At 47.0% G+C, this 11,696-nt stretch overlaps 1 long non-coding RNA gene across 5 annotated transcripts; it reads left to right on the forward strand.

Moving 5' to 3' along the window:
* The first annotated feature begins 6,058 nt into the window (after positions 1-6,058).
* Positions 6,059-11,360, forward strand: LOC311426406. 5 transcript variants are annotated; one of them, XR_014686716.1, is made up of 6 exons: positions 7,115-7,211; positions 8,678-8,743; positions 8,909-8,961; positions 9,061-9,127; positions 9,214-9,446; positions 10,836-11,360. It is a non-coding gene; the product is annotated as an uncharacterized lncRNA (long non-coding RNA). The 5 variants fall into 5 exon arrangements; XR_014686717.1 differs by lacking the exon at positions 7,115-7,211 and adding an exon at positions 7,336-7,580; XR_014686715.1 differs by lacking the exon at positions 9,061-9,127 and having other exon boundaries at positions 6,164-7,580.
* The last annotated feature ends 336 nt before the right edge of the window (positions 11,361-11,696 follow it).

The raw sequence follows: 11,696 nt of genomic DNA on the forward strand, positions 1-11,696 counted from the left end.
AGAAATCATATGAGAGACTTGGGGTCAGAATGAGAAAGTACTTGGGGATGAGACCTGATGACCCAGTATCCCAAGGGCTCTTGAAAGTTCATTGTGTGATTAAAGCCTGGCAAAATACGCAGAAAATGCTTCAGAAGGTGGGGGGATGTAGTGAACAGTCACTGGGGGACCCTCCTGCGGGAGGCCCTGGAGGTGTGTGTCTGGAGGGGAGATAAGAAGGAAAAAAAAAAAAGAGATTGAAACTAATGGTATTGACAGTGCAGCGGGTAGTGAGGCAGAGGGTTGGAGAAAGATGAAGAAAATTTTCAGGGGGAGTCAGGGCCAGGATGGAAAGGAGAGGAAGAGAGATGAAGGAATGGCAGGCAAAGAAGGCTGCCTGTGTTGTGGCCCGAGTCCTAGCAGAGACAGGCTTTCATAAGATGTTTTAAGTGTGGCCAGGCTGGCCACTTCGAATAGGAATATCTGGAGTGGAAGAAGGAGGAAAGAAGGAAAATGGGATGAAATATGCTATATTGATATGTTGTTTCAGTATCTTGGAGGGAAAAGGTATGGAATTAAGTTGGACCCTGACTGAGCCTTTGGTGCTGGTATTAGAAAAGTACAGGCTGGAAAAAGATAAAGGAAGTGTTAAAAGGGTTGCTGAAGGTGTTAAAGGTGTGGCATGTAGTATTTAACAGAGCTGTTTGAAGTTGAATGAGCAGGGAAAGGAGATGTAGACATTATCTAAGTAACAGTCTAGAAGTTTTGGTATATTTGCATATTTGCTGTGGTGTTTGGTCAGTTTCCCAAGCATTGGGGAGGGGGACAGGAGGGGGGAACAGCCTGCTCCACCAGGGGCCTCTCCAGCGGCCGCAGGGGGGCTTCGGCTCCAGCGCCTGGAGCGCCTCCTCCCCCTCCTTCTGCACTGACTTTGGTGTCTGCGGGGGGGGTTTCTCGCTCTCCCAACTGCTGTTGAGCAGCAGGTTTTTGTTTGTTTCTTTGTTTGTTTGTTTTCGTGGATGTGCTCTCACAGAGGCACGGACTGTATTGCTCATGGCTTGGCTCTGGGCAGCAGTGGGCCCCTTTGGGGCCAGATGAAATTGTCCCTTATCTGCCACGGGGAGGCTTCTGGGTTTTTCTCACGGGGGCTGCCACTGCAGTTTCCCACCCCCCCACTCACAGCCCCCGAACCTTGCCATCAAACCCAATACACTGGGGTAGCTAGGTCATTACTGACTTGTAAAGTATCAGGGATTAAATTAACTAATGAAACCCTAAAAAGTGATGGGGGTAGAAGGGGCTGGGATAACAGTGCCACTTTTGGGGGATACCAAGCTAAGACAAGGGAATAAAATGATCGCTGGGCAATTATTTTATGTATCCAAGGCACAGACTAACTTGTTCGGAAGGGATTTGATGATTAAATTGGGCATTCAACTAGTAAATTATTAGACTGGAATAACAGTGTTATTAATGTTTGCTCTCAGGCCCTGAGAGCAAATGTATATTCACCTCTGACTGGAAAGACCCTGAAATGGGGGCGGAAGCAACAATATAGGTGGACAATTTTACCTCGGGGGGTTTACAGGGCCACCTATCTATATGGGTAAGTTTTAAAAAAGATCTTGGAGCAATTACAACCTCCCAAGGAAGTATTAATGTTACAAATATGTGGATCATTTTCTATTGTCAGGACAGGAGAAAAGAGTTGTGAAGAAAGCTACTAACAAGCTATTCAACTTTCTGGGAAAGCAGGGCTTGGGAGTATTAAAAAAAAAAAAAAAAAAGTTACAATATGGAGAAAGAGAAGTCAGGTATTTAAGGCATCTAATGTCTGAGGGAAAATGAAGAATAAATCCAGAGAGGATTCAGGGAATTGTTGAAAATTAAGAAAGAACTAAAAAGTTTTAAAAGAATGATTTTTTTTAAGGAATCAGGAGCCATGAAGTCTGAAGGAAAACGGATACTCCCTGATGGGAGAGAAATGCTGATTAAAGTGATAATGAGGCAAATATTAACTGTTTTACATCAAAAGAGTCATTGGGAGGTGCAAGCAATGTGTGATGTTGTGCTAAGAATGTATGTCTGTGTAGGAATATACACTTTAGGGAAGCACATATGTAGAGGATGTACCATATGTCAAAAGGTAAATAAAAAGGTCTTCTGTAACCCATCTAGAGGGGGATGGGAGCCAGGGGTTGATCTTTCCAAAGTATACAGGTAAACTTTACTGAGTTACTTGTTTGTCCTAATTGACCACGTGACTGGATGGGTGTAAGCTTTACTGCAAGGGTTAAAGCAGGCCTTAGAGATTGAGTGGGATTTTCACAGCCCCTGGCACCCCTCCTCTTCTGGAAAGGTGGAGCGAATGAATCAGACATTAAAGAAACAATTAACTAAACTAGTGTTAGAAACCCAACTTCCTTGGGTAAAATGCTTACTCCTACAGGTTTAAACAGCACCAAGAAAGGATATAGGAATTTCACCATATGAGACGCTGTTCAGATTGCCCTATCTGGGCAGAAGGGATGAGATACCACAATTCAAAACAAGAGAGTTTTCTTAAGAACTGTATTCTGGGGTTGTCCTCTTCTTTGTCATCTCTCAGGACCTGTGGGTTGTCGGCTCAAACCCCACCTTTGGAATTCCCCATTCACCACCATCACCCAGGAAACTGGGTCCTGATTTGGACCTGGAAAGAGTCAACTCCGGCCTGAATGGGAAGGACAATTACTGACCACTGAAACAGCCGTAAGAACTGCGGAAAAAGGTTGGACTCACTATACTCGAGTGAAGGCATCTGTCGACGCTAGTACCTGGGAAGCTGTTCCTACAAAAGACTTGTTGGAAGTTGAAATTGAAGAGAAAAATCTCGTAGTGGACTCTGAGCAGGATAAGAGCTTACAATCGTAAACTAACCTTTTATTTTCACAGGTAACTAACGAGTGTGACTTGTGATTGAGAGAAAGGACAGACCTATAGCGAACTGCAGTGCTCCCAAGGGGGGGGTTGTTATAGTAGTAGTGTACATCTTATTTTTGTATCAATAATTATTTGGAAACCTAAGGTTAAAAAATAATGACAGGGAAAAATTGATTACTAATTTTGTTTTTAGTGATTCTAGGCCTCAGAGAAGGCCTCGGTCAATTGGTAACTTGGAAAAGGCATGACCAGATAATAGCAAAAATGGGATACCCCATCAAAATATGGGTGACTGTGACAGAGGGTTATGTACCACAAGCCATCACGTTTGATGCTTGTGAGGTGTTAGCTTGTGGAGATTTAAATGCCCAATGACAATTGAGCAGAAAGAACAAAAAACTGGGAGAGACACAATAGCCAGATTGAGAATAGCTGTATGTAAACAATCCTCTATTGCCATCAGAGAAAGGGAGAAACTCAAGGAGAAAACAGGAGAGAAAACAGGAGGCCCTCTGAAATGTGGCAGTTCAAACATTTGAGATTCAAACAGGGTATGGGGATGTGAATGCCTGGATAGAATGGGTCAAATATACTGTCCAGAGTCTCAACCGTAGCTACTGCTATGCTTGTGCCTCGGGATGACCGATTGCCCAGATAGTGCCCTTCCCATGGGGGTGGACCGAAGACTCCCAAGGGATGCGATGTATGATTGCATTGTACCAAGAAAAGACTGCCTGGGGAAATGAGGCCTGTAAGTCTCTCTTTGCTGTTCCTTGCGTGATAGCAATATCACTGTTCCCCCTGCATTCTCTACAGCTATAGGTAACCATACAGCTTGCCTCTCACGGCAGGGTGGGAGTGCTACCTGGCATCTGGGAGAATTTGCCTTGTGCTACCAAGGACTTGATGGGAAACTGCTCAAGACTAGAGATCCCCAGGGCAGATCTCTGGTGGTACGGTGGAGGGAAGATCTTACGGTCCACCCTACCATCTAATTGGGAAGGCACTTGTGCACTTGTTCAATTAGCTATACCCTTCACCCTGGCATTTGAAAGAGAAACATCACAAATACCCAGAAGAGGTAAAAGAGGCTTAGGAATATCATTTGATGATAGAGTATACATAGATTCTATTGGGGTACCTAGAGGAGTTCCGGATGAACATAAAGCCAGAAATTAAATTGCTGCAGGGTTTGAGTTACTGTTCTGGTGGGTAACAATCAATAAAAATGTGGATTGGATTCATTATTTCTATTATAATCAGCAGAGATTCATCAATTATACCAAGGATGCGATGAGAGCAATCGCTGAACAACTAGATGCCATCAGCAAAATGGCTTGGGAAAACAGGATAGCATTAGATATGATGTTCATGGAGAAGGGTGGTGTATGCGTGATGCTGGGCAACCATTGTTGTACTTTTATCCCTAACAATACTGCCCTGGATGGCACAGTAACAAGAGCATTGCAAGGGTTTACCACCCTTGCCAATGAATTGGCAGAAAATTCGGGAGCAGACACTCCCATCACAGGATGGTTGAAATCTTTGTTTGGTAAATGGACAGGGATGGTAATGTCCATATTTACATCCTTGATTGTAGTAGCAGGAGTTTTGACAGCTATTGGCTGTTGCATTATCCCCTGTGTAAGGGGACTTGTCTAGCGGTTATTGGAAACCACATTATTGAAACAAATGACCATAGATCCACCACCCTACTAAGATAAAATGATTATATTAGAGGAAATGGAGAGAAAATAAAGTGAAGAAGAGGAAGATATTTACCAAATTACACTTAAAATAAATAAATAAATAAAAATAAAAAGAGTTTTTGCAAAAATCAACAGTTTATAAAAAAAAAGAAAAGGGGGGAATTGTGGGAATAGAAATGTTGTTTTTGCAGAGTTACATTGTTTAGAAGGAGGGAATGTGGTACTGAGATATGCTTACAGTGATAAGAAAGTTTAGCAGGCGACCTTGTAAAATGCAGACAATCAGACTCCTTAGGACAATTAGGTGAAAATCACGGTGTCAAGTCAAGTCAGATAAGTGAAGAAACATTACCACTTCAAGCAGTAAAAATGTCAAAAGAAATTTGAAACTTAACAGGCCGGTGACTGAAGACCATGCATTGTTTGTGAAGCATCAGATAGATTGTGAACCTGGATTACCCACTCAGTGGGGAAACAGGGGAGGGTCCTGCCATCAAAAGGTATATAAACTGTGTTTTGGAACTAGTAGATGTGCTCTCTCCTGCTTGTGGGGCGCCCGCCATTGCAATCGCGAATAAATTACTACTTCACTGAGATCCTCGCCTGAGCCTAAGTTATTGGCTACGGAGTGTTTCTCACATTAATGCTACTTTTGCCTCAGATTTGAGGGATTAATGAAAGCCACCTTTGCCTCAGCTATGAATGAGTACTGAAAGCCCCCTTTGCCTCAACTTTGAGTACTGAAAGCCCCCTTTGCCTCAACTTTGAGTACTGAAAGCTGCCTTTGCCTCAGCAATGACTAGAGAAAGCTGCCTTTGCCTCAGCTTTGAGTGACTACTGAAAGCTGTCTTTGCCTCAGCTTTAAGTAACTACTTAATGCTACTTTTGCCTCAGATTTGAGGGATTAATGAAAGCCACCTTTGCCTCAGCTATGAATGAGTACTGAAAGACACCTTTGCCTCAACTTTGAGTACTGAAAGCCGCCTTTGCCTCAGCTTTCAATGAGTACTGAAAGCTCCCTTTCCCTCAGCTTTCTTTACTGACAGCCCCCTTTGCCTCAGCTTGGAGTACTGAAAGCTGCCTTTGACTCAGAATTGAGTACTGATTGCTGCATTTGCCTCAGTTTGAGAATTAAAAGCCACCTTTGTCTCAGCTATGAGTACTGAAAGCTGCTTTTCCCTCAGATTTGAGCGACTACTGAATGCCGCCTTTGCGTCGGTTTTGAGTGGTATTGAAAGCCGCCTTTGCCTTGGCTTTGACTACTGAAAGCTGTTTTTCCCTCAGCTTTGAGTGAGGACTGAAAGCTGCCTTTGCCTCAGCTGCGAGTGACTACTGAAAGACGCCTTTGCCTCAGGTGTCCGTACTGAAAGCCGACTTTGCCTCAGCTGTGAGTACTGAAAGCTGCATTTGACTCGGAATTGAGTACTGAAAGCTGCCTTTGCCTCAGCAATGACTAGAGAAAGCTGCCTTTCTCTCAGCTTTGAGTGACTACTGAAAGCTATCTTTGCCTCAGCTTTAAGTGACTACTTAATGCTACTTTTGCCTCAGATTTCAGGGATTAATGAAAGCCACCTTTGCCTCAGCTATCAATGAGTACTGAAAGACGCCTTTCCCTCAGTGTTGAGTGACTACTGAAAGATGCTTTGGCCTCAGCTTTGAGTACTGAAACCGGCCTTTGCCTCCGCTTTGTGTGAGTACTGAAATTCGACTTTGCCTCAGATGTAAGTACTGAAATCGGCCTTTGCCTCAGCTTTGAGTAAGGACTGAAAGCCGCTTAAGCCTCATCTGTGCATACTAAAAGCCGCCTTTCCATCAACATTGAGTACTGAAAGCCGCCTTCGCCTCAGCTTTCAATGAGTACTGAATGCCCCCTTTGCCACAGCTATGATTGTGTACTGAAATCCGCCTTTGCCTCAGCTTTCAGTGAGGACTGAAAGCCACCTTTGCCTCAGCTTTGAGTGAGTACTTAATGCTACTTTTGCCTCAGATTTGAGGGACTACTGAAAGCCACCTTTACCTCAGCTATAAATGAGTACTGAAAGCCTCCTTTCTCTCAGCGTTGAGTGACTACTGAAAGACGCTTTTGCCTCAGCTTTGAGTACTGAAAGCTGCTTTTCCCTCAGCTTCGAGTAGCTAATGGAAGACGCCTCTGCGTCAGCTTTGAGTGGTATTGAAAGCTGCCTCTGCCTCAGCTTTCATTACTGAAAGACTCCTTTGCCTTAGGTTTGAGTGACTACTGAAATCTGCCTTTGCCTCAGCTTTGAGTGAGTACTGAAAGCTGCCTTTCTCTCAGCTTTGAGTGACTACTGAATGCTGCCTTTGTGTCAGTTTTGAGTAGTATTGAAAGCCGCCTTTGCCTTGGCTTTGAGTACTGAAAGCTGCCTTTGCAACAGCTTTGAGTGACTACTGAAAGCCGCCATTGCCTCAGCTTTGAGTGATTACTGAAAGCCGCCTTTGCCTTGGCTTTGAGTACTGAAAGCTGCCTTTGCAACAGCTTTGAGTGACTACTGAAAGCCGCCATTGCCTCAGCTTTGAGTGATTACTGAAAGCCGCCTTTGCCTCAGCATTGAGTGACTACTGATAGCTGCCTTTACCTCAGCTGTGAGTACTGAAAGCCGCCTTTGCCTCAGGTTTAGGTAATGAAATCCACATTAGCCTCAGTTTTGAGTGAGTTCTGAAAGATGCCTTAGCCTCAGCTGTGAGTGAGTACTGAAAACTGCCATTGCCTAAGCTTTCAGTACTGAAAGCCGCCTTTACGTCAGCTTTTAGTGAGTGCTGTAAGTTGCCTTTGCCTCAGCTATGAATGAATACTGAAAGCTGCCTTTCCCTCAGCTTTGAGTGAGTTCTGAAAGCCTCCTTTGCCTCAGCTTTGAGGGACTACTGAAAGCCGCCTTTGCCTCATATTATTGTACTGAAAGCTGCCTTTCCCTCACCTTTGAGTGAGGACTGAAAGCCGCCTTTGCCTCAGCTGTGAGTACTGAAAGCTGCTTTTTTTTGCATATCTGGGGTGGCCGATGGGAGCTGGGTGCCGGAGCAGCATGGAGCCAGCTGGCTGAATGTACTTGGTTCCACTGTGAGGGCAGTTCAGGCTGGGTCACCTTCAGGCTGCTTGAGGCTGGATCACCAGGCTATTAGAAGGAGCAGTGGTTATTTTGTAGCATCAGTACATGTGCCAGGCAGGACAGTTCCCTTCTGTTCATCTGTCTTGTAGTGTTGCTTCTGCAGCGTGTGTTCTGAGTTATGCTCTCCTTGGGCCTTGATATCCTCCTTTCTTTTTGCACTGGACTGACTAGGCAGGCAACTTGGTAGCTGCACCAAAGGTCCTAAATGCTTGTTTTGTCATCATGGGTCTAATCCGAGCACTTCTTGTCTTGCGGTCGCTGTTTAAAGTGCAGATCTGTTTCCGGTCTTGTGCATCATATTCGGTTTCAGATCGCATCTGTTTCCATCCTCACTCTTGCAGAAGTCATCTGGGTCACATCAGGAGCTCTTGCTTGGGAATTCATTTCCTAAGTGTTTTCTTACAGGGTTTGCACTCCCCATCCTTCTGGTCTCTTGTCTTAAAGGTAGGCTTTTTATGCCTCCATCATCCCAGTTCTGGCAGTTGCTTCCAGTTGCATGTTGTGACATTTGAGTGTCTCCTTGGGTCTGCTGCAGAGCACCTGTTCTGACTCGCTGTTGCCATAGGGCTTCCCTCTGGGAGTTGCTTCTTCTTCCACCTTGTGTTCTGTGTGTTGTTGGTAATGTTTGTAGCGTCCCTGTGTGTGTTTGGTCTGGAGCTGTCCTGCCTGGCAGTTAGTGATGATAGCTAATGTGGCAGTCCATACTAATACATTGTCTGGACTGTTTTGGCAAAGACATCCGGTCTGCCTCTGGGCACGTACTGAAGGGCAGCTGGCACAGAGTCATCTCTGTGGTGTTTGCAGATGTGGAGGGGGAGACTTGAGATGCTTGCGAGCAGCTGTTTGCATAGTGCTTGAACAGTGTGTTGGAGGAGGTCTGTTGAATCTTGAAAGCTTACAGACATGGGGTTCTGAAACTTTTATTTTTTTCTTTCCCCTCCCCAGTGGAGTGTAAACCTTAGGAGGAACTGGTCACAGGAAAGAGCTCCTTCTGGAACTGCCCAGTACTTGGTAGGCAACTCGGTGACTGGCTTGATCTACTTTTCAGGTGCTGAGGCAAGGGGGCTGCTGTTTTGAAATGATAAAATTAGAAATGGGGCCCCTTGTGTTGTTGAGGGGTGGGTGCTAATGCTGGCAGCTGAATGATTATCTTCTGACTGTTTTCATTTGTTAAAGCTGAAACACAGTGTACAACATGGGACTTGACGACCAGAGCTGCTTTTGGCAAGGTGAGCGATGAACAGATATAGCAGTTAATTTAGGGGTGCGGTTGTCACTGCAGTTACTTAACTACACAAAATACAGTAAAAATCCTGTTTATATTTCAGAGGTGTTGTAGCTGGCCTAAGAGAGCAGATGGAAGCCTCTGCCTCGAGGGCAGGTGAGGGGGCAGAGGTGAGGGAGCAGATGAGAGTAACCGTCCTAGCTGTTCTGTGGCTTTGGATGCTGCCTCAGCCTATGCTTTTCTTCTTCTTTTGCAGGTGTCTCACACAGGCTCAGAGGGGCCAAGCTGCACTCTGAAGAGCAGCACAAGAAGGGCGGGCTGGTCGTGAGCTGGGTTGGCGCAGAATGGCCAAGTAGCACAAGGTGACTGCGAAGGGTATCCATCTTGCTTTGCAGTTGCCGTGGCGGGCTCTCCACAGAAGTGGCTGAGGATTTGAGAAGAGGTTACAGAGCATCAAGGAGCGGCACGTGCAGTGATGGCTTCCAAATGGTATGGTTGCTTTCTCTTCTGCTTATCAGCTGCCACAGGCAATGTGGGCTGTGACATTAGTCTTTAGAATCGGAGCAAAGCAGGTCACTTGAATGCCACGGGGCATCTGAGAAGGGTGTTCTAGCGGAAAAAGCTTGTCTGGCAAGGCGGTGCCTGATGGCAGTGTGTTTCCTCAGGTGAGGAGGTGCCTGGAGCCCCATCCTATCTAGCCTGCACTCACCTATCTGAGAATGAAAGCTGCTTTCCAGTAATTCAGAAAGCCAAGTTACATCTCAGCCTTGAGCATCTGGGGCCTGTGCCTGGGCTTTTGAGCCTGTCTGTAACACTTGGCACCAGCACTAATACTTCTTTTGGCGTATGTTGAGGGTTTGGGGCCTGTGTCTGGGATTAGGGACCTGTCTGGAGCCATTGAGGCCATTGTCATGGGTTTTGGAGCCTTCCAGTAGAGTTCAGGGCCTGTGTTTAGGCTTTTGGGGTCTGCATCTGGGGGTGGGAGGGTTGGGGCCAGTGTCTGTGGGGAAGGGTTGGGAGCTGTTTATACATGGTAGGCACTCCTGTTTGGGGGGGGGGGGGGGGGGGGGGGTTGGGAGCTGCTTGTACAACTTTGGGAGTTGCACCTGAGGGGTGGTTGGGAGGTGCTTGTGCACTGTGGGGCCCTGCCTTGTGGGGGTTTGCAGCTGCTTGTACGCCTTTGGGGTCTGCAGCTGGAGGGGGTGTAGAGGTGCGTGTCCACTGTAGGTGCCCACGTTGGGTGAGTTGGGAGCTGGTTGTACAACTTTGGGGCCTGTGTCTCGGGTGTGGTTGGGGCTGTTTGTACACCTTTGGGGGAGGGTGGGGAGTGTCTTGTACACTTTTGGGACCTGTGGGGGGGTCGGGGCCTTTATCTGTGGGCATTGGGAGCTGCTTATACAACTTTGGGGCCTGCATCTGGGGGTGGTTGGGGGTTGGGAGCTGCTTGTACACTGTAGGGGCCTGTGTCTCGGGGGGATTGGGAGTTGGTTGTACAGCTTTGGGACTTGCATATGTTGGGGGTTGGGTCCTGCCTCTGGGGGGTGGGTTGGGTGATGCTTATGCATGCTAGGGGCCTGCGTTTCGGGGGGGGTGTTGGGAGCTGCTTGTACACTGTAGGGGCCTGTGTTTGGGGCAGCTTGGGGCCTGTGTCTCGAGGGGGTTGGGAGCTGGTTGTATACCTTTGGGGCCTGTGTCTGGGGGGGTATGGAGCTGCTTGTACACTCTTAGGGCCTGCTTTTGGGGGGGAGGCATTTGGGGCTTGCGCTTTGGTGAAACATGGGATTAGAAATTAGAGAGCAACTGATTAAGAATAAATATGAAGGCAACACTCATTGCTTAATATGTGCTACATTTGCGATGTGCCTGTGCTGCGCTTAGGCCTCCAGATAACAGGAGCCCCTCGGACCCCAAGAACCAGATCAAAACAACCTCATGGTTCGGACTGTGACCAAGAGCTCAGAGATAAGGAAGACTGTTCTTAAAAAAGGGACGTCAAACATGCAAGGCCTCGAGATAACAGGAGCCCCTCAGATCCAGTGAATCGGACCAAACCAACCTTATGGCCCAGATTGTGACCAAGGGCTCAGAGAGCATGTGGAAGGAGATAAGGTGAAAAGTTCAACCCTGATGAAGATATCTTACTTCATCCTCATGCCCACCACCAGAAGGCACCGCGCAAGCGCGGAGGGGAGGAGTTTATGGAAATGACTTCTTGGAGCTAATTTTAATACTAAGCGGGGACAGGTTATGAATATGTATAGGCATACTGGGAAACCTCATGCATATGTAAATCTTTACTGCATATAAGCAAAGCAAGTTGCTGTGTTAGGGGGCGCACGACTTTGGTGGGACTACCCTCCGTGCTGCCCAGTGCTGAATAAACATACCTACTTTACAATCTTACTGATTGTGGAGTCAGTTTCTGCAAATCATTGGGGGGTTGGGGTTGTGAGATGCTTGTACGCTCTAGGGGCTTACCTGTGTGTGTGTGTGTGTGGGGGGGGGGGGGGGAGGGGTTGGGATCTGCTTGTACAATTTTGGGGCCTGTGTTTGGGGGTGGCTGGGAGCTGCTTGTACACTGTAGGGCCTTGGTTTTGGAGGGGGGTTTGGGCTGTTTGTACACCTTTGGGGCCTGTGTCTGGGGGCAGTTGGGGCCAGCGCTGCGGGGAGTTGGGAGCTGCTCGTACACTCTAGAGGCCTGCCTCTGGGGAGCTTTGGGGCATTGCTTTGGGGGGGGGG

The sequence above is a fragment of the Aythya ferina genome (genome assembly GCF_964211825.1).
Source record: "Aythya ferina genome assembly, chromosome: W".
In the NCBI taxonomy this organism is placed as follows: domain Eukaryota; kingdom Metazoa; phylum Chordata; class Aves; order Anseriformes; family Anatidae; genus Aythya; species Aythya ferina.